Genomic DNA, 22,045 nt, shown 5'->3' with positions numbered 1-22,045 from the left:
TGCAAACTAGTGCCTGGTCTGTACTAGAGATTCTAAGACCTGTGGACACAGCACACTCTCTTTTTCTCTCTCTCTCTCTGCCTTTTTCTCTCTCTCTCTGTCTGTCTCTCTCTCTCTCTCTCTCACACACACACACACAAACACACACACACACACACACATACATTTCCTTCTGTACCCTGGACCACCCTCTGGTTTGGGACAACCCTCATCTCTCTCTCTAGTGAGAAGAACACATGTGGGGTAGACTTTGCAGACTGAGGAGGGAGCTGTGAGGACAGGGGTCACACTATATGAGAGGCCCAATTCCATCCCCACACTGGGAACTGGGTCATGTAACCTCAGGTAATAGCTCTTCTTTATGTTTAATAACATACCGGAAGCATCACTGGAAAGAAAGAGTAAATTGTGGTACTTTGATGACACCAGACACGTGATATGTGAAAGGAAGATGAATACACTGACCTCATCAAAAATCCTATCTTTTGATTTATAAAACCTCCTCCACAGGATAAAAGAAACAAGTAACAGGCAAGAGAACAGGCTAGTAAAGACATATCTGATGAACAGCGAGTGCAGAGAGGATGCTAAGAAATGTGATCACACACTGTGAAGACACAACCACTGAGGAAAGGAGTTGAGTGGAACCAACACTTGTGTGCGGAGGATCTAGGACGGCAGGAGCAGGAGCTGGAGCTTGTCATCCATCATCTGGAAAACACCATTGTAACCTGAGGAGAGGGTGTCCCCATGTGCCGTCAGATTGGCTGATGTAGAAAAGAGGGTCCCAAATACTGGCGGGGTGAGGAAAATTGGGCTCTCACACCTGACTGATGGTGTGAAATTAACCACAACGCTGGAAAGAGTTTGCAGGTGTCTGAAGAAACTAAACCTGCATTTCCACACAGGCCCGTGGTGGTTCTCTCAGGCACTTACTTCAGATCCTGAGAAGTCATATTCGCAGAAGGCGTAATCACTAATAATCATGACACCTTTGTGCATAAGAGCTTCTCCAGGTGCTGTCCAGAGAGAAAACAGATGCCAGGCCTGGTGTTGGCTAACCAGATTTTGGTTCATGAACCATGGAATTTTACTCAGCAAAGAAAAGGAAGGATCTTTTTTTTTTTTCTACATTTAATCTAAACAAATTTTACATCATTGTTCATTCTCCTCTGGCGAGGGCCATGCTATTCATATTGTCTGACAAAGGTCCGGGCATGGGGCAGATTCCTGAAAAGTCAGGAATCTCGTTAGCTGACTCCTGCTAGATTTTTTTTAATTTGTTTATGGCTAACTTTTCTGTATTGCAAATACTGTATTACTAAATAACCAATTTGATGGTAAATGGCACTGCCTGATATAAATAATACATTTTAAATAATTAGTAATTCTCTGCCAAAAGGCAGTGATTCAACTTAGGCCTTACATTAACAAGTGAAAAACCTTCCAGTATCAAAAGGCTGTAAACATCCCTCTGCTAAGTCTTTGATATGGATATGTGGTCTTCTAAGGCAAGGTCCATATGAAGAAGGAAATCCTTTTACTTTAAAGTTAGAGATAGCAGTTGAGTGGCAGGCAGGAGCCCTGCTCTGAGTATGAGGAAATTCCTGATAAGTCAGGATGCTCCATAGCCAACTCCTGCTGAATCTTTCCTGTTTGTTTAGGGCTGATTCCCCTGGATGGGACAATTGTCATGGCAGTTGTTAAAGTATGCACTCAAGATAAGTCAACAACAATTTTGTGACTAATTGAGCTAATAACCATGGTAGCACAAACAGTGCACTTGGAAATAGTCAATGTTAGAACAATTGATATGTCACATATTAACTATTCTGGGAACCAAAAGCTATAACCACCTCCAGCCCTGCCTCCGATGAAATATTTGTAGTTCCTTAAAACAACAATCAGCGGAGGTGGTGCAGCAATTGAGCGCTGGCCTATAAAGCTGCCCACAGCCTCTGCAGTGCTGGTTCGATCCCCGGACTTTGGCAAGGGACGCACATGGTGCTCTGACCTCTCCTGCCACGCCAGCTGCTTCCCTCAGCAGTGTACTTCATCAGTCTGCCTGTTCTTTTACCTGCTCTGGTGAATTCTCTCACCCTCCCATGCTTCTGACTGTACCCAGTGCTTGTATAAATAAATAAATAAATCTTAAAAAAAAATTAGCAATCAGCAATCTTACAGAAAAAGGAATTTTCCCTTGATCGTAAAGTTAGGTACGGAAACTAGGCTGACGAGATAAGTACTGGAGTAATAGGTAGAAAAACTCTTTTGTTAGATTAGGAGAATTCCTCCCTTAATTGAAAGTTGGGTTTAGGGAAAAGTCGGTGCAGCTTGCCGGCATTGATGCCCTCTTGGCACATGGTTCTTAATATTGAATCAATATCTTATTAAAACAATATTAGATAATGATTTATGTATGAAAACCTTCTGTTTTTGTTTAATCATATGGTTATATGTTAGTCTTAAGTTATAGGATAGTTAGAAAAAATCCCTTTGTCTTCCTTCCCCTGATAACTTCCCATCCCTTAATTCTCTTAGCCCTTAGTTAAGCGTTCACCATGGTGAACATAGAAATGTTAGCTACAGTCACATAAGTTTTTGCTAGTAATAAGATAATTGTTTGGATGTTTAAGATAAATGACTATTCTAAGAACACTTTTGTTTAACAACTGTGCCTTCTTTAAAACAAAGAATAATAAATGTCATGGCCTCTGCAAGAGGGCAAATAGACCCCTGGCTGTTCTTGAGAAAGATGTGATGATTGTTATCTTCCTGCTTTAATGCATATGCTTATGTACTCCCAAGGTTTGCTTGTAATGTACAAATAAAGAGCTGCTGAGACCCTTGGCAGTGGATAACTTGCACCATGAACAAGTGTTAGCATCTCCTCATTCCCTTCCCCCTCACCCCCTCAGATTCGTCCACAACGTCTCATCATTACAGGAACCCTTGACATGACAGTTTGCCTGAGCTGGCTTCAGGCCTGCCTCTCAGGTATAAATTCCAAACATTCCTACCACTAAGTCCCCATGAACCATCACCATAGTCTCTTGTGCTCTTCATTCCCCTGTTTTGATCCCTCTCCCTCACCCTCCCCAGTTGAAGGACTCTGATTTATATATTACCTCCTAGTTTTGTCTTTTTCCTCTTAATCCCTTGTTTGGTTTCCCTATTCCCTCCTATAAGAGGAACCATCTGACTTTTTTCTCTTTCCTGCTGACTTTTCACACTGAGCATAATCAAAAAGGAATGACCTCCTAAGGACTGTGCAGACTGGGAAATATTGTGAAGGGGAACCCCTGACTATCTGGGCTGCACTGACCTGGGGAGACCAGAAAAGGCAGGAGATAGAAGGACACCCAGGCCTTGGTGGAGGCTTCCAGGAGCTCTGCCCTGAAGCTGCCCACCTGCATTGGCCTCTCTATGCTTCTGTGTTATTCTCTCTATCTGTAGTTCAATGAGGCGGGGCAGCCAAAGCAAATCTCTTCCAGTCCCCAGGGTGTGTGTCTCAGTTTTGTCTAAACCCTGAGCCTAAGGGCTTCATGCTGGTGATTTTCTGAGGTCAAAGCAGGAATAGGTGTGGGTTACAGTGGGGAGTTGGTTTTACAGCAGAAGTGTCTTTAAAGGGAGCATCTGTCATGCCCAGTGCACTGTAGCACAGCCCAGTTCCTGGACTAATTACTTCTCCAAACCAGGACCACAGCGCCCCCTTGTGCCCAGGATGAATGTCATCCTGCATGTGCTGACAGTCACCAGCATGACTGCTTCTGACCCTGATGGAGACCAGGCCCTGGGTGAGTGTGATATGGGCCCCTCACCAGACACTCGGAAAAACCCACTGCAGCTTCTGCTCCCATCTACTAAATGAGGAAACAGGGAGAGGGTAAGTGATTTTCTCTAAATAACCAAAAAGTAACGGGTAGGCTAGAATTCCCACCTCAGAGCCCATTATTCACCCACTTGCCCTCCCCTCACTGGGCATCATGTTTTCCTCCTTCCCTCACCCCAGGCCTCCTGGTCCCTCCTGTCAGGACCCAGCTTCTGTATTCAGGAGTCTGTCCTCCCTGCATCTATGCAGTGAACACTCAGATGCTCACGGTGCTGGATTCTGATTTCCTGTCAAATGTGATTCTGTCGTGCACAGAGGTGGGGACCATCCTCTGCTCCCTCTGTGGCAGAAAACACAGATTCCATGGGAAAGGACTAGGGGACCTGAGACCTTGGGTAAGCTCAGCGTGTCAGGTTCCTTTCCTGATATTTTAGCATGAGGATCCTTCCCAAGTATGTCAAGGCTCTGGCTTTTGGGGAACTGTCATGTAGGCACAGGAACATTTGTTCTAACGTATAGCCTGTGATGTGTGCACTATCCTCTAATTTCCTGAAGAATTGTATTTGTCCTCAGGCTCCTGCTGCTGAAAATGCACAATGTAACTCACTGGCACATGCTGAGACGCTGCACCTGGACCCCGTGAAAGGCTCCTGTGCCCCTGGGCATAGACTCCCCTGATGAGCTGCCCCTTACAGTTGTGTGTAAAGAGGTGACTGAGACTGGACAGGGCCGCGGGCTTCAAGCCCAGCCATCCTGCTCCCAGCTGAGCACACCACACAGATGCCTGATGCCTCCCCTGATGACTCCTCTCCTCCATGTGCTCATAGTGTCTCCCAGGGGCTGCTGGCTTCCCAGGACACGGCATCACTTGTCCCTTCTGGGTCTCAGTTTAGCGTGATGCCAGATGTGAGCACCATCCTGGGAGATCGGACTTCCCTAAAGTGATATGAGCTTAGGAATTTGACTAATCTCTCTATGGAGAAGGACAAGTCATCAGACTTCAGAAACATTTCCTGATGATCAGCCACCACCTAGATCAATTCCAAAATCGGGCCTCCCTGGTGGTGCAAGGGGTTAAGCACTGCATATGAAGAGATGTGCAGGCTCTACAGCATTAATTTGCTCCCCAACCAACCGGGGAGCAATACCCATGGCACGGCAGACCTCTTTTATCTTGCCCGCTGCTCCCCTCAGCAGTGTATTTCAGTCACTCAGCATGTTGTGTTCCCCACTTGTCTCTGGTGAATACTCTCACTGTCTGCATATCTGGCCTGTACCCCAGCTCTTGTATGCATAAATAAATAAACTTTAAAAAAGTTACGAAATAATTTTTCATGAGATTTATAGGATTAACCTTCTCTCTGAAAGGGATTCTACACCACTATATAAATAATTCTCAAGAACTTGTCATTCCTTAACTGATGCAGAATACAAGTGTTGGGTGCTGACACCCATGTTGAAATGTGTCATTGTACTGAATGTCTTGTCTTTGAGCAGGGATCAGCGTGGACACGGGTTACAACATTCCCTCATTGCTGGAGCCTCAGCACCCGGATATGTGTGGGGAGTGGAGCTGTCCTTCCCCACATGAGCCCTGCTTCATGGGACCTGCCACTCGCCCTGGTACTGTGAGAGCAGCTGCAGGGTCAGGTGCTCAGGATTTTTCTCATTTAGAAACTTTCACATTTTTCTGCTCTGTCTCCTGCTGCATCGCTGTCGTGAGGATTCTGTTCTCGTGCTTGTCCCTGTGCAGATGAGTCTTTCTGGGTCTCCACTGGGGAGTCTCTCCCTAAACTGTTCCTTCCGGCGTGGGTAGAGCTGTGTTCCTCTTTTCCCTTTAGCTCTTGGTTTGCTGAATCTCAAGCTCTGTATGCTAATAGTTTTTACCAAATTTGGAATATTTGGTGGAATATTTGGTTATTTCTTAAGCATATTTTCTTTTTCCAAATATTTGTTCTAGCCTCCATCCCTCCCCCCAGTTTCTCCCTAGTGTCATCATTACACACATTTGGACAATGATGATCTCCTGTACCTCAGATAACTGGTCGTTTTTTCACTTTCTTCTTTTCTCTCAGTATCAAACAATGTGTTAGATGGTTACATCATAAAATTCAGTAATCTTTACATTTGCATCAGCAATTTTCTGCAAAAGTCTTCCATTGTATTGCTAAATCACAGAAAGTATCATGTTTATTGCTAGAATGTCAATTGTCCTCGTATTTTAATGTGTCCCGTGTCCTATTTAGCATGTTCCCTCATCTGCTAAACTCAGAACAAGGGAACATTGTCATGATAATAGTCTCCGTATCTAGATAAATCACATTCAAAAAATTTCAGTGTCAGGATGAGCTCATTGAGGTTCATTTTATTGGGAACAATATATTCCTAAATCTTCACTGAAAATTTTTAATGAAGGTCAAAATTTGTGCAATGTCCCGTGCTAGATACTGAGACCTGTATATATGATATTTTTTTATTGGTTCTCTAAATTCCCTGGACACATTCAGTGTTGCTCTCAACTTGCTTTTTTACTCCCTTTCGAGGCACCAGATCAGGCTAAAGTTTGGACAAATTTTCCTACTAGTGAGCAAAGCGCCCCTGACAGGCAACCAATGCCTTACTAGGATCTGTCTCTTCTGACCAGGGAACAAGCAAATATGACTATATGTGCCAGTGTGTGTGCAGGTGTGTGTGTGTGTGCATGCTCCATGCAAAAAATTCCCTCTGATGTCTCAGGGAGGTTATTCCTCCTGCCCATCCTCTTCCTCCCTCACCTCTGTGCTCATCTGTGCTTTAGAATGTTTGCTCAACTCCAGAGCTGTCTCTGCAGTTCCTCGTGCTCTGCCCTCTCAGTCTTTCCACCTTGGTCCTCAATCAATACAACTCCTGTGGTCAAGGAAATACCTGGAGCCCCTTCCTGCAGTCCCAAATCCACTCAGGACTCACATCTGCAGAGAATGCCCGAGAGCTGGGGTGGGGCAAAGTCTTGGGACCCGGGTCACCTCCTCTTGCCTGTGTCTCATCCTCCTGGGGCTGGAGGAGAGTGTGACCCAGATGGGGATGGGGTTTTTGTCTCACTTCCCCTTGGCCCCGTGTCACTGTGGAGGATTAAAACTGCTGTCTACTGACTCACAGTAATAGTCAGCCTCATCCTCAGCCTGGGCCCCGCTGATGGTCAGGGTGGCCTTGTACCCAGAGCTGAGCCTGAGAATCAGCAGGGATCCCTGATGGCCTGTCACCATACCTATCAACGAGCATCGCAGGGGCCTGGACGGGTTTCTGCTGGCGCCAGGTAGCATAATAATTTATTCCTTGGCAGGTGATCGTGGCCGTCTGTCCCAAGGCCACAGAGACTGACTGTGGTTGACTCAGCTCAGCAGTGACCGCTGAACCTGCAAAAGGAGAGGAGAAGCGAGGTGAGTGTGAGGATGAGAGACATTCCCAGAGGGCACAGCCCCTGCTGCATCCACTGTGCTGAGCTGAAGGTCAGGGCAGACAGATTCCTGGTTTCTGTGTGGGCTGATCCCTAGGGCCAGCACCTGTGCAGATAATGAGGAGGGGGAGCAGGAGAGGGCTCCAGGCCATGGTGCAGATGTCGCAGGATCAGCTTCTAAGCCTGCAGCTAGAATGGGTGCTCAGGGCCTCTCTTATCCTCTAGGGGTATGCAAATCTACTTCCTATCTCCCCATGGCCTTCCTAACTTTTGTGAAGAACTGAGTCAGCTCACAGAAGACTGTGAAGTGCAACCTAGTGCCTGGTCTATTCTAGAGAACCTAAGACCCTTGTGTGGCTTGTAAGACAGTGCTTCCTGTGCACACAACACATGCTCTCTCACACACACACGTGTACTCACACACACACATGTATAATTCTATCTCTACCCAGGACCATGCCTCTGGTTTGGGACAACCTTCATCACTCTCTCTAGTGAGGAGAGCACATTTGGGGTCGACATTGCAGACTACAGGAAGGAGCTGTGGGAACAGGGGGTGAGAGGCCCAATCCATCCCCACACTGGGAACTCAGTCATTTAACTTCAGGCAATAGCTCTTGTTATATTTATAGCATCTACTGGAGAAAATGCTGAAATGAAAGTATAAAAAAATGGTAGCGTGATATATGAAGGAAAGATGAATACATTGACCTCATCAAAACTCCTATCTTTGTTTTATAAAACCTCCTCCACAGGATAATAGAAACAATAAACAAGCAAGAGAAAAGATTACAAAGACATCTCCGATGACCAGCGAGTGCAGAGAGGATACTAGGAAATGTGATCACACACAGTGAAGACACAACCACTGAGGAAAGAGACTGAGCGTGACCAACACATGTGTGAGGAGGATGTAGGACGGCGGGAGCAGGAGCAGGAGCTTGTCATGTTCTTTGGGAAACACCAAAGTAACCTGAGCAGAGGGTGTCCTCATGTGCCGTCAGATAGGCACAGTAGAAAATAGGGACCCAAGTGCTAGCGGGGTGACAAGTGGGGCCTTCATGCCTGAGGATGGTTTGCATTAACCACAATTCTGGAAAGAGCTTGCAATTCACTGAAGAAGCAAAACCTGCATTTCCCCCACTTCTGCTCCTGGGTCACATCTCTAGTGTCCCGTGGGTGACTTTCCCCACTTCAGCTGACACAGAAGGAAGGGGTGCACTTATTCCAGAAGGGGAGAGGACTAGAGAAGGTGAGTGAAGTTCTCAAGTTCACCTTTGGAGAATTGGGAAGAGCAGGGCCTGGGAGGGCCAAGGTCAGAAATGACACTGTTCTGGGTGAACCAGAAAGAGCCTGGGCTGAGGGAGGGGAAATCCTGGCAAAGGGCCAAGTCTGGGGCCCACAAATGGAGACAGCTTCTCCCTGACAGTTGCTCCCGCTGCCTGAGGGGCACTGCTGCGCCATGTCTGGGGCAGCTCAGGCACATGGGCACTGCTCCCACCTCTCTTTGGGGCTGGTCTTCACCCCAGGAGAAAATAGTCCAGACAGATGCAGCTAGAGTGGTCTTTTCATGATCTTTGTCCTGGAATTTCCCTGATGGTTGCTCAGGTCCTGGGGATGCAGTGCAGACAAGCTCTTCAATCTCCTGCTCATGCTTTAGTAGTTGAAAAGAGATGAAGATGTAATAATCTGTCATCAGTGTGATGCCACCTGAGTCATGGAATATTCCTCCGCCCCTCCGTGATCTTGGTTCCTACAAATCCCACAGCAGCTCTGGAGCTTATCAGCACAGTGCTTGGAGGAAGAGATGTTTTTTCTTTATAAAATGTGCACAGTTGACATTTGCACATTATCCGGGGCCCGGGGATAACACCTCACCTGCAAGAACAGATACAGCAGGAGCAGCCCCAATCAGGGCTCTGAAGAGGCGTTTCCTGGAGCATCGGGAATGAGCCCACCTGACAGTCACTCAAGATGACAGCAGGAAGGAGTTTTCACAGTTTTGTACAGTATCATCTGCACACAATGTGTTTCTATGGAATAAAATAAGGACTATAATTTATCTCTGGTGAGAAACTTGTTTTTGAGTCACACGCATTTGACTTAAAATGCGTGTGCATTTTTGTGTTTACATGGCATTGTCGAGATGTAGTTCCAACACACATGTACTGCAGCAAGTGGACATGCAGAGCCAATGTATTGTGGTGTCCACAGAAATGTGCTAATTAACAATATTTCATTACTAAAAGGCACCCAACCCCTCATCTCTTGCTCTTGCCTCCAAGAACCCCAGTTCTGAAATAATGCTTTATTTTGCTGTATCAATACATTTCTCTATTCAGGACTCTGAAACGAATGGAATCCTATACTATGTGGTCCTGTGAGTGACTCCTTCACTGCACAATGTGTTCTAGGTTCTTCCATGTAGTGGCTTGTGGCAGGACTTCATTCCAGTTTATGGCTGAATAATAGTCTTAATAATAGTCTTAATAATAATTATGAACATACCAGTCTGTTATCCTTTAACCAGGAAGGGCATTTTATTGTCTGCACCACACATTTAATAGGCATGATAGTGTTGTTGTGGGGAGTCACCCTTACCTTTCCCATTCAAGCAGGTGCACAGGACACATGTCTTCTTATGATGCCAAGTCTCCAGCCTGGGCTGAGTACTGATCATTACAGCAAACCCTGCACCTTTAATCAGTGCAGTCACTTGAGGGAGCCCCCTGGCCAGTTATCTTGGGGTTTCAGCTATTGCAGGTGTCTGCATCCCCCTACCTGCAAGATCATAGCTGAGTGCAGGTAAAAACGTTTTGCTGTGTGGGCTTGAGCTCAGGTGATATCCTCAGTGCTGTGAGTTACTATGTCACTTTTGTGAATGCCCAGTGTGTGCTTCTCTGTTATTAAAGCCCAAGGAAACTGACATAGTCACTCCGAGATCTCTGCTCTCAGGTGGCTGCAATTACTCCTTCCTGAACCTTCTGTCTCTGACATCACCAGCCCAGAGAGAAACCTGCTACCATGTGCTTCCTTCCCCTAAGGATTGGAGCCTCCTCTCAGGAGACTGTCTCCAATGCCCAGGCAGCAAACCGTACCTTGGAGCCTGAGACCTTTTCCCCCTGCCTGCTCTTTCTGGGGTCACAGTATGGAGCAATGCCCAGGGTCTCCAAGGTCCTGTCCTGTCCCACAGAACATTCTCCCATTTCTGTGGGAGTTATCAGCATGACTGTGAAGAGTCATCACTACTTTCCTGGGAACTGCGCACATTCTCACTCCCTCAAAATGAGTCTCCACATGACAAATGTTTCAGGAGAGGTGACCTGTGCTGAGGGATAGCAGGGGGACAGGGTTCTGTGAGAATATTAAGTAAAGCATCTCCATCAGAATGGCTTGTGAAAGGCCTGCCTGGTGATTGGACTTTCAAGCAGAACAGAGAGGATAATTTTGTGTTGAAGAGGTGAGCTCGCCTGTCCACACTGCTCAGCAATCACTTTCCCAGGACAAGAGCTGCCTGTGGACTCCTACTGTCCCAGCCCCTATAATAACCTTGACCATGAGAATTGTGTCTAATTTGCACTCGGTCGGTTTGACCTGGACTTGGCTGTGGCAGCTCCCTCACTACTTGGTCACCATCTAACAGGACAGGCAATGACCTTCATCTGCCTCCCCTGCACATTCATGTCATCACTTTTACAGTCTGTTTGTCTGCACACAAGGCTACTGTGTCACTTTATTCCAAATTATAACCCATAAGCCCTGGGAGTACGTGGATGCTTGTTGTAGGAGGGTGTAGACATATGTCCCTGCAGTGCTGTGGCCCCTCCCCTGCAATGGAAGGATGGAGGGGACCCATTACTAGAGGGTTCCATTGGTGATCTTGTTTAGAAGAAAGTCAGTATAATTCCTCAAGGAACAACTGGTCATTGGGGTGATGAGGGTGGAAGAGGGTCTGTGAGCCCCATGACTCTGCAGTCCTAGGTCATCAGTCCCAGCCAGGACTGAACCCTGATATCCATCAAGTTCCTGCTCCTCTGCATCTCCTCCATCCCTCTCCAGACACCAGTCCCCAATTCTATTCTTCCCATGTAGAAGTCATCCAGGCCCCAGGTATCAGCTGGACTTTCCCCTCAGGATGTGTCATTATGGATCCAGGCCAAATCACGTCTGATCAAACCCACATCAGGCCTAAAGACCAGGGTCACTTAGTCCTTATGTCTGCTGTGGAGAATCTGAGAATCCCATAATCTTCTCCCCACCAACCAATTGCAGTTGAGGTGGGTCCCCCACGGGCTGACATGTGGTGGGGTCCATTTCTCCCACATCAGTGTCTGTTCTCCCCCATCCCTGCTGCAGGGCTCCCAGAAGGTGTCCCAGTCAGTTCCTAGAAAGTCCTGTGGGCAGATGTGGAGCCATTTGATGCACCAACAGCTGAGAATCTACCATATTAGAGACCCCATGTGCCCTCTATTTGTCCTGATGAAGACCTCCTCACAGGCCCCTCGATACCAAACTGGACCCAAGTCTGGAGCTTCCATGATGCTCAGAACTGTCAGTCCAGCCTCCCCAGGTATCAAATGTTTTCTGCTGAACCTCATTAATGAAAAGTGGTAGGACCCTCCCTGCATACATTTCCCTGGAACTCTGAGACTCCAGACTCTTCTCCTACTCAAGTTGTGGGCACAGGGCTGTGACCCTTGGGGACATGGTCCTTGAAAGGTCGATGCAGAGGCCAGGAACGAGGAATCCCACATAGAAAAAAAAAAAAAAAAAAACAAAAAAAAAAACATGATCTCCTTGAGCCAGTACCATTGATTCCATCAAACCAAAACTGAAGCAATAATCGGGAGAAACAAAACTGGGCTCCACGAACAACAGCTTTGTTCTGCCTAAGCCTGTTTCCTGCCCTGCCAACCCAGCTTGTCTGCCTAACCTCTCCTCACCCTATAAGAACGACCCTCCCCTGACAATGGGCACAACTTCACTGGGTCCGTGAACCATGCCCGGGGTCGCAATAAAGTTTCTGCCTGTTAGAAACTGGCCTGGCTCTCCTTCTCTTTACCTTGCCAATCCTTTCAGTCATCATCTGGCATCTCTCAGGGTGTGGATCCTTCCTTCACGGGAGCCAGCCTCGGCAAACTGGGTGTCACGGGTTCCTGAAGGATGGGATGGTATCGGAGCAATTGAGGAATGAGGCAGACACACACACAATGTTTGTGTTAGTATCTCCCGCTGAGGGTCTCAGCGGGTCTTTATTTATACATTAAGGCAAGCGGTGAGATGACGTCATCACATGCACGGAAGCAAAGCAGAAACAATCAGCGTTTTCTTTTCCCATAAACTTTTGGCTCCTATGTGCTCTCAGCAAGAAGGCAAACTTCAAGGTTAATAGATGAAAAACTAAACCTTACACTAAAAATCATTATTTCAGCCTAGTCAATTACCTAAGACAGCTGATAGCCGTCGGCACACTCCTATCAGCTAAAGCCTAAGCATCAAAAGACTCCTCCATGTGTGTGGCCTGCAGCCGGAGACCAACTGCTTCCTAGTTATCAGCTAACAGGGTTTCTACCTAGAAACTTCTAAACACTATTAACTTCATAGATCATTAAAAAAAATTTCCTAAGAAACTTCTAAAAAAAGGCAAAAGAAGGAATTACTGTGGTCGTTGTCCTGGGTTACTTGTCAGGCACGTTCATGTATAACAAATTATTTCCCATTGTCAGGCAGGCCAAATTCACAGTGTTTAATTTTTAAGCAGGTATTTCTTTGTCCCATTTACTTACAGTATTTTATACGAATAAGTTATTGCCTAATGTACTTTCAGAGAAGTTTTTTCTTATACGACCAAGAACAAAAAACCAAAGGAAGCTTATTGGTTACAGTTTAATCTTCGGCCCCAGGGTGCAAAGAATCTTCAGCCCCAGTGTGTGAGGCCCTTGGAAATCTTCAGCCCCATGGTGTGAGGCCCTTTCTTTTGTTTACCAGCTTCTTAGCTGGTAGGGGCAGCAAGGCCCCTACACTTCCTGACTCTCCCAGCATCATGATGCAGGTGCAAATGACTGGTCTGTCAGATAAGCAGTATCAAGTTTGTCTTTCCCATATTTCTTGCAATTCTCCCCTTGTTTGCCAATTTGTCTTCTTGCATTCCAAGGAATGCAGCAGGTAAAAAAGCAAGCTGCGCCCACCTGTCTCTGTGCCAACCCATTCCCCCTCCCTTTGCAGACCCTTGCCCATCTGTCCCCCGTTTTTTCCCTTTGTGTGACTATCCCTGCACTCTGCCAAAGGGCAGCACGGTTGTCTCTCAGACATGAGTCTGCTGCCTTCTCATTTGGTGATCAGTTAAACCACTTTCCCTTTCCTCAAACTCTGTTTCCATTTATTGGCTGAGGGTCACTGATGTCGTGGTTTGTTATCAATCACCCCACAGACCTGAGGGGAGGACACGGATGCTCTGTTGTCAAAGTGACCTCAATGATGAGTCATGTCCCTCTCCATCCTGCTATCTGGGGAAGAGTTCAGAATCACAGGGTTGAAGGAAAAGAGTAAAATTCTTAGGGTCCTGCCGTGAAATGGGGAGTAGCTCACCCTGACCAAGTGGGGAAGAGCCCTGGGGAGGGACTTTTTGGGCTCAGTTCCCCTTTGTGTCACTGTGGCGTCACCCTATGGCCCTGTATTAAAGTCAGCACTACAGTGATATTCAGCCTCGTCCTCAGACTGGATGTTGGAGATGGTCAAGTAGCGGTCAGCCCCTGAGCTGAGCCTGAGAGGCGATCAGGAATCCCCTCTCCTTTGCTATGGTCTCCATCACTGCTAAGATACATCACATTACCTGGGACCCTCCCTGGCAGCTGTTGATACCATGCAATGGGGAAGATACTGAACTCTGTTCAGGGTGCAGGTGAGTTTCACTGAAGTTCTCAGGGAGGCAGATGCAGAAGGGGGCTGGGTCAGCACAGGCACAGCACAGAGACCTGGAACAGAAAATGCAAGAACCATGCTGAATGACAATGGCGAGACAGCCCTAAGGACTGTGTGGGGTGGGAAATACTGCGGAGGGGGACCCCTGAGTGTCTGGGCTACTTCTGATGTGTGAAGACCATGACGGGCAGGAGGTAGAAGGATACCCAGGCCATGGTGGAGGATTCCAGGATCTCTCCCTGAGGCTGCCCAGCTGCACTGGCCTCTCCATGCTTCTGTGTTATTCTCTCTGTCTGCAGTGCAATGATGCGGGGCAACCAATGCAAATCCCTCTCCAGTCCCCAGGGTTTGTGTCTCTGTCTTGTCTTGGTATTGAGCCAAAGGGTGTCAAGCTGCTGATTTCCTGAGGTCAGAAGAAGAACCAGGTGTGGGACTTTGTGGGAGCTGGTTGTACAGCAGAAGTGTCTTCAAAGGGAGCATCAGTCATGCCCAGTGCACTTGAGCACAGCCCAGTATCTGGACTGATTTACAGCCCCAAGCCAGGACCACAGCGCCCCCTGGTGCCCAGGGTGAATGTCATCCTGCATGTGCTGACAGTCACCAGCATGACTGCTTCTGAGCCTGATGGAGACCAGGCCCTGGGTGAGTGTGACATGGGCCCCTCACCAGACACTCAGAATAACCTTCTGCTCCCATTTACTAAAAGAGGAAACTGGTGAGGGTAAGTGACTTTCTCTAAATACCCAAGAAGCATAGGGTAGGCTAGAATTCCTACTCAGAGCCCATTATTCACCCACTTGCCCTCCCCTCACTGGGCATCATTTTTTCCTCCTTCCCTCATGCCAGGCCTCTTGGCCTGTCCTGTCAGGACCCAGCTTCTGTATTCAGGAGTCTGTCCTCCCTGCGTCTATGCAGTAAACACTCAGCTGCTCACGGAGCTGGAATCTGATTCCCTGACAAATGTCTGTGCACAGAGGTGGGGACCCTCGTCTGCTCTCTCTGTGACAGGACAAGGGGACCTGAGACCTTGGTCAGGCTCCACGTGTCAGGCTTCTTTCCTGATATTTTAGGATGAGGATCCTTTCCAATGAGGTCAAGGTCTCTGCCTTGGAGAACTATCAGGTAAGCCCAGGAGCATTTCTTTCTATGGTATAGCCTGTGATGTGTGCACTTTCTCCTAATGTCCTGAACAAATATATTTGAGCTCTGGATCCTGCTGCTGAAAATGTACAATGTGACTCACTGTCACATGCTGAGACGCTGCACCTGGACACCCTGAGAAGTTCCTGTGTCCCTGGGCATAGACACCCCTGATATGCTGCCACTTCCCCCCCAGTTGTGTGTAAAGAGGTGACTACTACTGGACAGGATCACAGACCTCAGGCCTGCCCATCCTGTTCCCTGCTTACACACCACAAATGCCTTCACCTGATGCCTTCTCCCCTCCAGGTGCCCCTCAGATTCTCCAGGGGTTGCTGGCTCTTCAAGGCCAGTCCTCAACGTTCCCTTCTGGGTCTCAGTGCAGCGTGTGGCCAGTTGTTAGCACCATCCTGGGAGAACAGACTTCCCTAAACAATCTGCGCTTGGGAACTTTGCAATGATCTCCCTATGAAGAAGGACAAGTCATCTGACTTTGATGGCATTTCCTGATGATCAGCCACCATGTAGATTAATTCCAAAATAATTTTTCATGAGTTTTACAGGATTGACCTTGTCTCTGAAAGGGATTCTGCACCATAATAGAAGTAATTCACAAGAACACTTGTCATTCCTTTCACTGATGAAAGGAATGCATTTTGACACCCACGTTGAAATGTGTTATTGTACCTAATGTCTTGTCTTTGAGCAGGGATCAGCGTGGACACGTGTTACAACATTACCTCATGGCTGGAGCCCCAGTACCCAGAGTTGTGTGGGGAGCGGAGCTGTCCTTCCCCACATGAGCCCTGCTGCATGGGACCCGCCACACCCCTGGCGCCTGTGAGAGCAGCTGCAGGACAGATGCTCAGGGTTTTTCTCATTTAGAAGCTTTGCCATTTTCTGCCCATCGCATGCTGCATCACTGTCATGAGGATTCTGTTCTCATGTTTGTCCCTGTGCAGATGAGTCTTTCTGGGTCTCCACTGGGGAGTCTCTCTCTAAACTGTTCCTTCTGGCATGGGTAGAGCTGTGTTCCTCTTTTCCCTTTAGCTCTTGGTTTGCTGAATATCAAACTGGGTACATTAACAGAGTTATTTAATATTAAATAAAAATATCTTTTTATAAAAATATATTATTTTATATTAAATAAAAGTATATTTTCTTCTTCCAATTATTTGTTGTAGCCTCTATTCCTTCCCCCCACTTTCTACCTAGTGTCATCACCTACACACATTTGGACCCTTGATGTCCTGTCATTTTCTCACTTTTTTCTCTTCTCTGAGTATCAAACAATGTTTTAGATGGTTACATCATAGAGTTCAGTAATCTTTACATTTGCATCAGCAATTTTTTTTGCCAAGGTCTTCCATTGTATTATTACATCTCAGAAAGTATCATGTTAATGGCTAGAATGTCAATGTGCTCACATTTTAATGTGTCCCGTGTCTCATTTAGCAAGTCCACTCATCTGCTTAACTCAGAACAAGGGAACATTTTTATGATAATGGTCTCTGTATCTAGATACATGACATCCAGAACATTTCACTGTCAGGATGGGCTCATTGAGGTTTGTATTATCAGGGCTAGTGTATTCCTAAATCTTCACAGAAAGTTTTTGATAAATGCCAAAATTTATGCAATGTCCTGTCCTAGATACTGGGGACCTGTCATTATTGTCTTTTTTCCCCTTACATTTTGATTCTGTAAATTCCCTGGACACATGCAGTTCTTGCTCTCAGCTTGCATTTTTACATCCTTCCAAGGCACCAGATCAGCCTAAAGTTTGGAAAAATTGTCCTACTAGTGAGCAAAGCGCTCCTGACAGGCAACCAATGCCTTACTAGTATCTGTCTCTTCTGACCAGGGAAGAAGCAAATATGACTGCGTGTGCTTCTGTGTGTGCAGGTGTGTGTGTGTGCCTGTGTGTTCCCATGCATGTGTGTGTGTGCGTGTGTGTGTGTGTGTGGCCTCTCCATTCAAGAAGCTCCCTCTGAAGGCTCAGGTAGGTTATTCCTTCTTCTCATCCTCTTCCTCCCTCACCCCTGTGCTCATCTGTGCTTTAGAATCTTTGCTCAACTCCAGAGCTGTCTCTGCAGTTCCTCGTGCTCTGCCCTCTCAGTCTTTCCACCTTGGTCCTCAATCCCCACAACTCTGGGGTCAAGGAAACACCTGGAGCCCCTTCCTGCAGTCCCAAATCCACTCAGGCCTCACCTATGCAGAGAATGCCCGAGAGCTGGGGTGGGGCAAAGGACTAGGGACCTGGGTCACCTCATCTTGCCTGTGTCTCCTCTTCCTGGGGCTGGAGGAGAGTGTGACCCAGATGAGGAAGGGGTTTTTGTCTCACTTCCCCTTGGCCCCATATCACTGTGGGATGAGTATAACTGCTGTCTGGTGACAGACAGTAATAGTCGGCCTCATCCTCAGCCTGAGCCCCACTGATGGTCAGGGTGGCCATGCTCCCGGAGCTGGAACCTGAGAATCGGGCAGGGATCCCTGATGGCCTGTCACCATTAGTATGAACGAGCATCACAGGGGCCTGGCCAGGCTTCTGCTGGTGCCACCTAGCATATCTGCTTATTCCTTGGCAGGTGATCGTGACCATCTGTCCCAAGGCCACAGAGACTGCCTGTGGTTGACTCAGCTGAGCAGTGACTACTGAACCTGCAAGAAGAGAGGAGAAGAGAGGTGAGTGTGAGGATGAGGGTCATTCCCAGAGGGCACAGCCCCTGCTGCATCCCCTGTGCTGAGCTGAAGGCAACGCTCACTCTGCTGCCTGGTTTCTGTGTGGGCTGATCCCTAGGGCCAGCACCTGTGCAGATAATGAGGAGGGGGAGCAGGAGAGGACTCCAGGCCATGGTGCAGATGTTGCAGGATCAGTGTTTAAGCCTGCAGCTGGAATGGGTGCTCAGGGCCTCTCTTATCCTCGGGTGGCATGCAAATCTACTTCCCTCCTCCCTGTGGCCTTGCTAGGGCACCTGAGGAACATACAGATCTCAGCCCATAGAAGACCTGAAGTGCAACCTAGTGCCTGGTCTGTAGCAGAGATTCTAAGACCTGTGGAAACAGCACACTCTCACACTCATGCTCTCTCTCTCTTTCTCTCTCTCTCACACAAACACACACACACTCTTCCATCTGTACCATGGACCACCCTCTGCTTTGGGACAACCCTCATCACTCTCTTTAGTGAGGAAAACACACATGGGAGGACTTTGCAGACTTGAGGCGGGAGCTGTGGGGACAGAGTTCACACTATGTCAGCGGCCAAATTAGGATTTCACTACTGTTTTATGTAAGATGCGAAGCTTTTGAAATCCAGACCTGGCTAAGAAATCCTGTTTAGGCTCCATGGTCTCTGAAGGCCACCAGGGTCATGGTCTTTGCACAGAGGGAGAGCTCAGGGGACTGAATGGTCAGGGGTTTCCCAGGGCATGTGGATCCTTAACTCAGCCAGGGACAGCCCTGGTGACCAGACTGTGACCAGAGAAGGAAGAATCCACTTCACTCTGGAGAGGGTCTCTTAACTGAGGCCACAGATCTCCATCCAGGGCCCAGGGTGTCCCAAGAAGCAGACCTGCCCCTCCTGATATCCTGAGCAATGTAGGTATAGCCGAGCTCCCAGTCAGCCGGGAGGAGGGAGAGGTGGTGTGTGGTGGGCAGTAGTGACGGTGTCCCTGATATGCCAGCAGAGAGGGTCAGCTCCCTGGGCACAGGCTCTATGGCTGAATTTCCCAGGTGATGCCCCCTGGATCCTGGTCCCATTAGTGTCCTGGCAGCACACTGTGATTCTCACCCTCAGAATATGGTCACTGCAGCCTGGGGGAAGGCCTGGCTGTGCTGAGCTCCTCTGAAGCTGTTCTGGTTCCCAGGCCTCAGGACAGGTTGGTCTCCCACTGGGCAGGTTGGTCTCCCTCCATGGCAGCCCACTTTGTCTTGAGGCTCCTGCCTGCACCTCTGCTGCCCCCTGCTGGTGGAAGAGAGCTCATCCCAGGAACCTCCTTGCCAGTCACCCCAGAGCCCCTGTCCAAGGAGACAGTTTTGAACAGAGTCCAGCCCTCGCCTGTGCCAGCTGTGATGCCCTGACCTCCTGGCAGAGTGCAGCAAAAATAGAATATGGTCATAGGGGTGCAGGGCACATCAAATTTTTGAAGCACATCCCACAGGTTAAGTGCCCTAGCCTGGGTGATTTGTTCATTTGAAAAACTGAAAAGTCTGGAACCTGCCTGATGCTCTAGTGGCCCCTGGTTTCATGTCACCTCAGGTTCCAGCGGAAGCCTCCCCACCACGCAAGGGGAGGTTGATCATCACCAGGAGATCCTGGCATTTCCTAACCTGAAACTCATATGAACTCACCACGTCACTATTCATGAGTATTTCCCAGTGTTTTTATCACCATGTGTTTCTCAGAGTTTGTGTTGAAGGGTTTCTACCTCAGCCTAGTCTGAACTGGCGCTAAGATTTTTGACTTTGTATTTACTGTTGGTATATTCTTGACAGCCCATTCTTTGGCATAGCTTTTCAATTCAATTGATAGTCTCTGCTCTTTTTTATTAAGATTTATTTATTTATTTGTTTGTTTGTTTGTTTATTTATTTATTTATTTATTTATTTATTTTTATTATTTATTTATTTATTTATACAGGCACTGGGTACAGTCAGAAACGTGGGAGGGTGAGAGAATTCACCAGAGCAGAACAGGCAGACGGACGAAGTACACTGCTGAGGGTAGCAGCTGGCGTCAGGAGAGGTCTGTGCACCATGTGGGACCCTCACCCAATGGCCGGGGATTGAATCAACGCTGCAGAGGCTGTAGGCAGCTTCACAGCCCAGTGCTCAACTGCTGCGCCATTGGGGAGGATAGTCTCTGCTCTTAATTGTGATATTTTGATTATTTACAATGAAAGTGGACATTGATATATATATATATATATATATATATATATATATATATATATAAAGATTTATTTATTATTTATGCATACAAGTACTGGGCTATGGCCAGAAATGTGGGGGATGAAAGGATTCACCAGAGACAGAGTGGTGAACACAACAGGCAGATTGACTGAAGTACACTGCTGAGGGGAGAAGCGGGCGAGTCAGGAGAGGTCTGCTGCGCCATGTGGGTAGCTCCCTTGTCGGGGATGGTACTGGTGCTGCAGTGTCTGTGGGTAGATGCATAGGTTGTGTCTTAACACCTTGTGCCAACAGGGAGGCCCGGGCATTGATATATTTTAAATGTGTATAGGTATTTTTTAAACATGACACAATATTCATTTAAATATTCTATGGTATTTCATTTTCTCATCTGTTTTGTTTTTGCATTTTCCTCTGTCTTCTTCTTTTTGATTAAATTGTATTATGATTCCACTTTATCTCCCCTTGTTTTTTCTTATTAACTATAATCATCATATAATTATAGTTCACAATTGAATTTATGTGGTGTACATCGTGTCACATAGAGTGTACAGTCCATGTAATCATCATTTATTTTCACTCATTTTGCTGTAATTATCCAGCAATTTACTGTTATGTACACTATAAATTTCAGCATACATGGTCAGTGCATATTGTTTTAGACAGTAACAAGTCTTTTTTAAAAAAAAATTATTTATTTACACAAGCACTGGGTATAGTCAGAAGTGCGGGAGGGTGAGAGGATTCACCAGAGCCAGAGCGGGGAACAGAACAGACAGACTGATGGGAATAGTCATAATCATTTATTTAGTCTCTTTATCTACAAACACGGTGGGCAATTTCAAGACCAGTTTGGGATTATTGATTTTTTTCTGTATAATTATGGTCCATATTTCCATAATTCTCTAGAGGATGGTTTTGATTATTGCCAGGAATTGTGAATGATTCCTTGTGTGCCACTGGAGATCTGTGTTCATTTCTAAGCATTTTAAAATATCTTTATTCTGTATATCACTGGAAACAGTTCAATATTTATGTGACAGAGAAAGTGCGTGCCTGGGAGTGACGTCGGCAGCTCCCTCTGTGTCTCAGGGCAGGCATCCCTGCAGCCCATCCTGTTCCTCCCTCACCCCTGTGCTCCCCAGTGCTCTTGGGAATCTGAGCACAGCCCCGAGGTCTCTCTCTGCACTTGCTCTTCTCTGTCCCTCAGTCCTTCCACCTGGGCCCTCAATGCCCACATCTGCTGTGGTCAAGAAAGCACATGGCAGCCTCGTCCTGTGGGCTCACTTCTCCTGATCTGCCCAGTGCTGATGCTGCCTGGGAGCTGGTGGAGGGGGAGCCAGGGGACCTCAGATCTGGACCCGGGACAGAGCTGCTCATGGCTGTGTCTCCATCCTCCTGGGGCTGGAGGACAGTGTGACCCAGATGAGGAAGGGGTTTGTGTCTCACCTCTCCATGGCCCCGTGTCACTGTGGGTTGATTGCTATCCTCATCCCACACCTGACAGTAGTAGGCAACCTGTACTCGTCTGGGCCCAGCTGATGGTCAGGGTGGCAGTGCTCAAAGAGCTGGGGCCTGAGAATTGGGCAGGGATACCTGAAGGTCTGGCATCTAAACAATCAATGGGCAGCACAGGTGCCTGGCCGGGCTTCAGCTGGTATCAGCTAGCGTAACTGTTTATTCCTTGGCAGGTGATCGTGACCATCTCTTCCAAGGCCACAGAGACTGCCTGTGGTTGACTCAGCTCAGCAGTGACCACTGAACATGCAAGAGGAGAGAAGAGAGGTGAGTGTGAGGATGAGGGT

The sequence above is a fragment of the Talpa occidentalis genome, unplaced genomic scaffold, assembly GCF_014898055.3.
Source record: "Talpa occidentalis isolate TD23 unplaced genomic scaffold, MPIMG_talOcc4v2.1 talOcc4.14, whole genome shotgun sequence".
In the NCBI taxonomy this organism is placed as follows: domain Eukaryota; kingdom Metazoa; phylum Chordata; class Mammalia; order Eulipotyphla; family Talpidae; genus Talpa; species Talpa occidentalis.
This window is presented reverse-complemented; position numbering follows the sequence as displayed.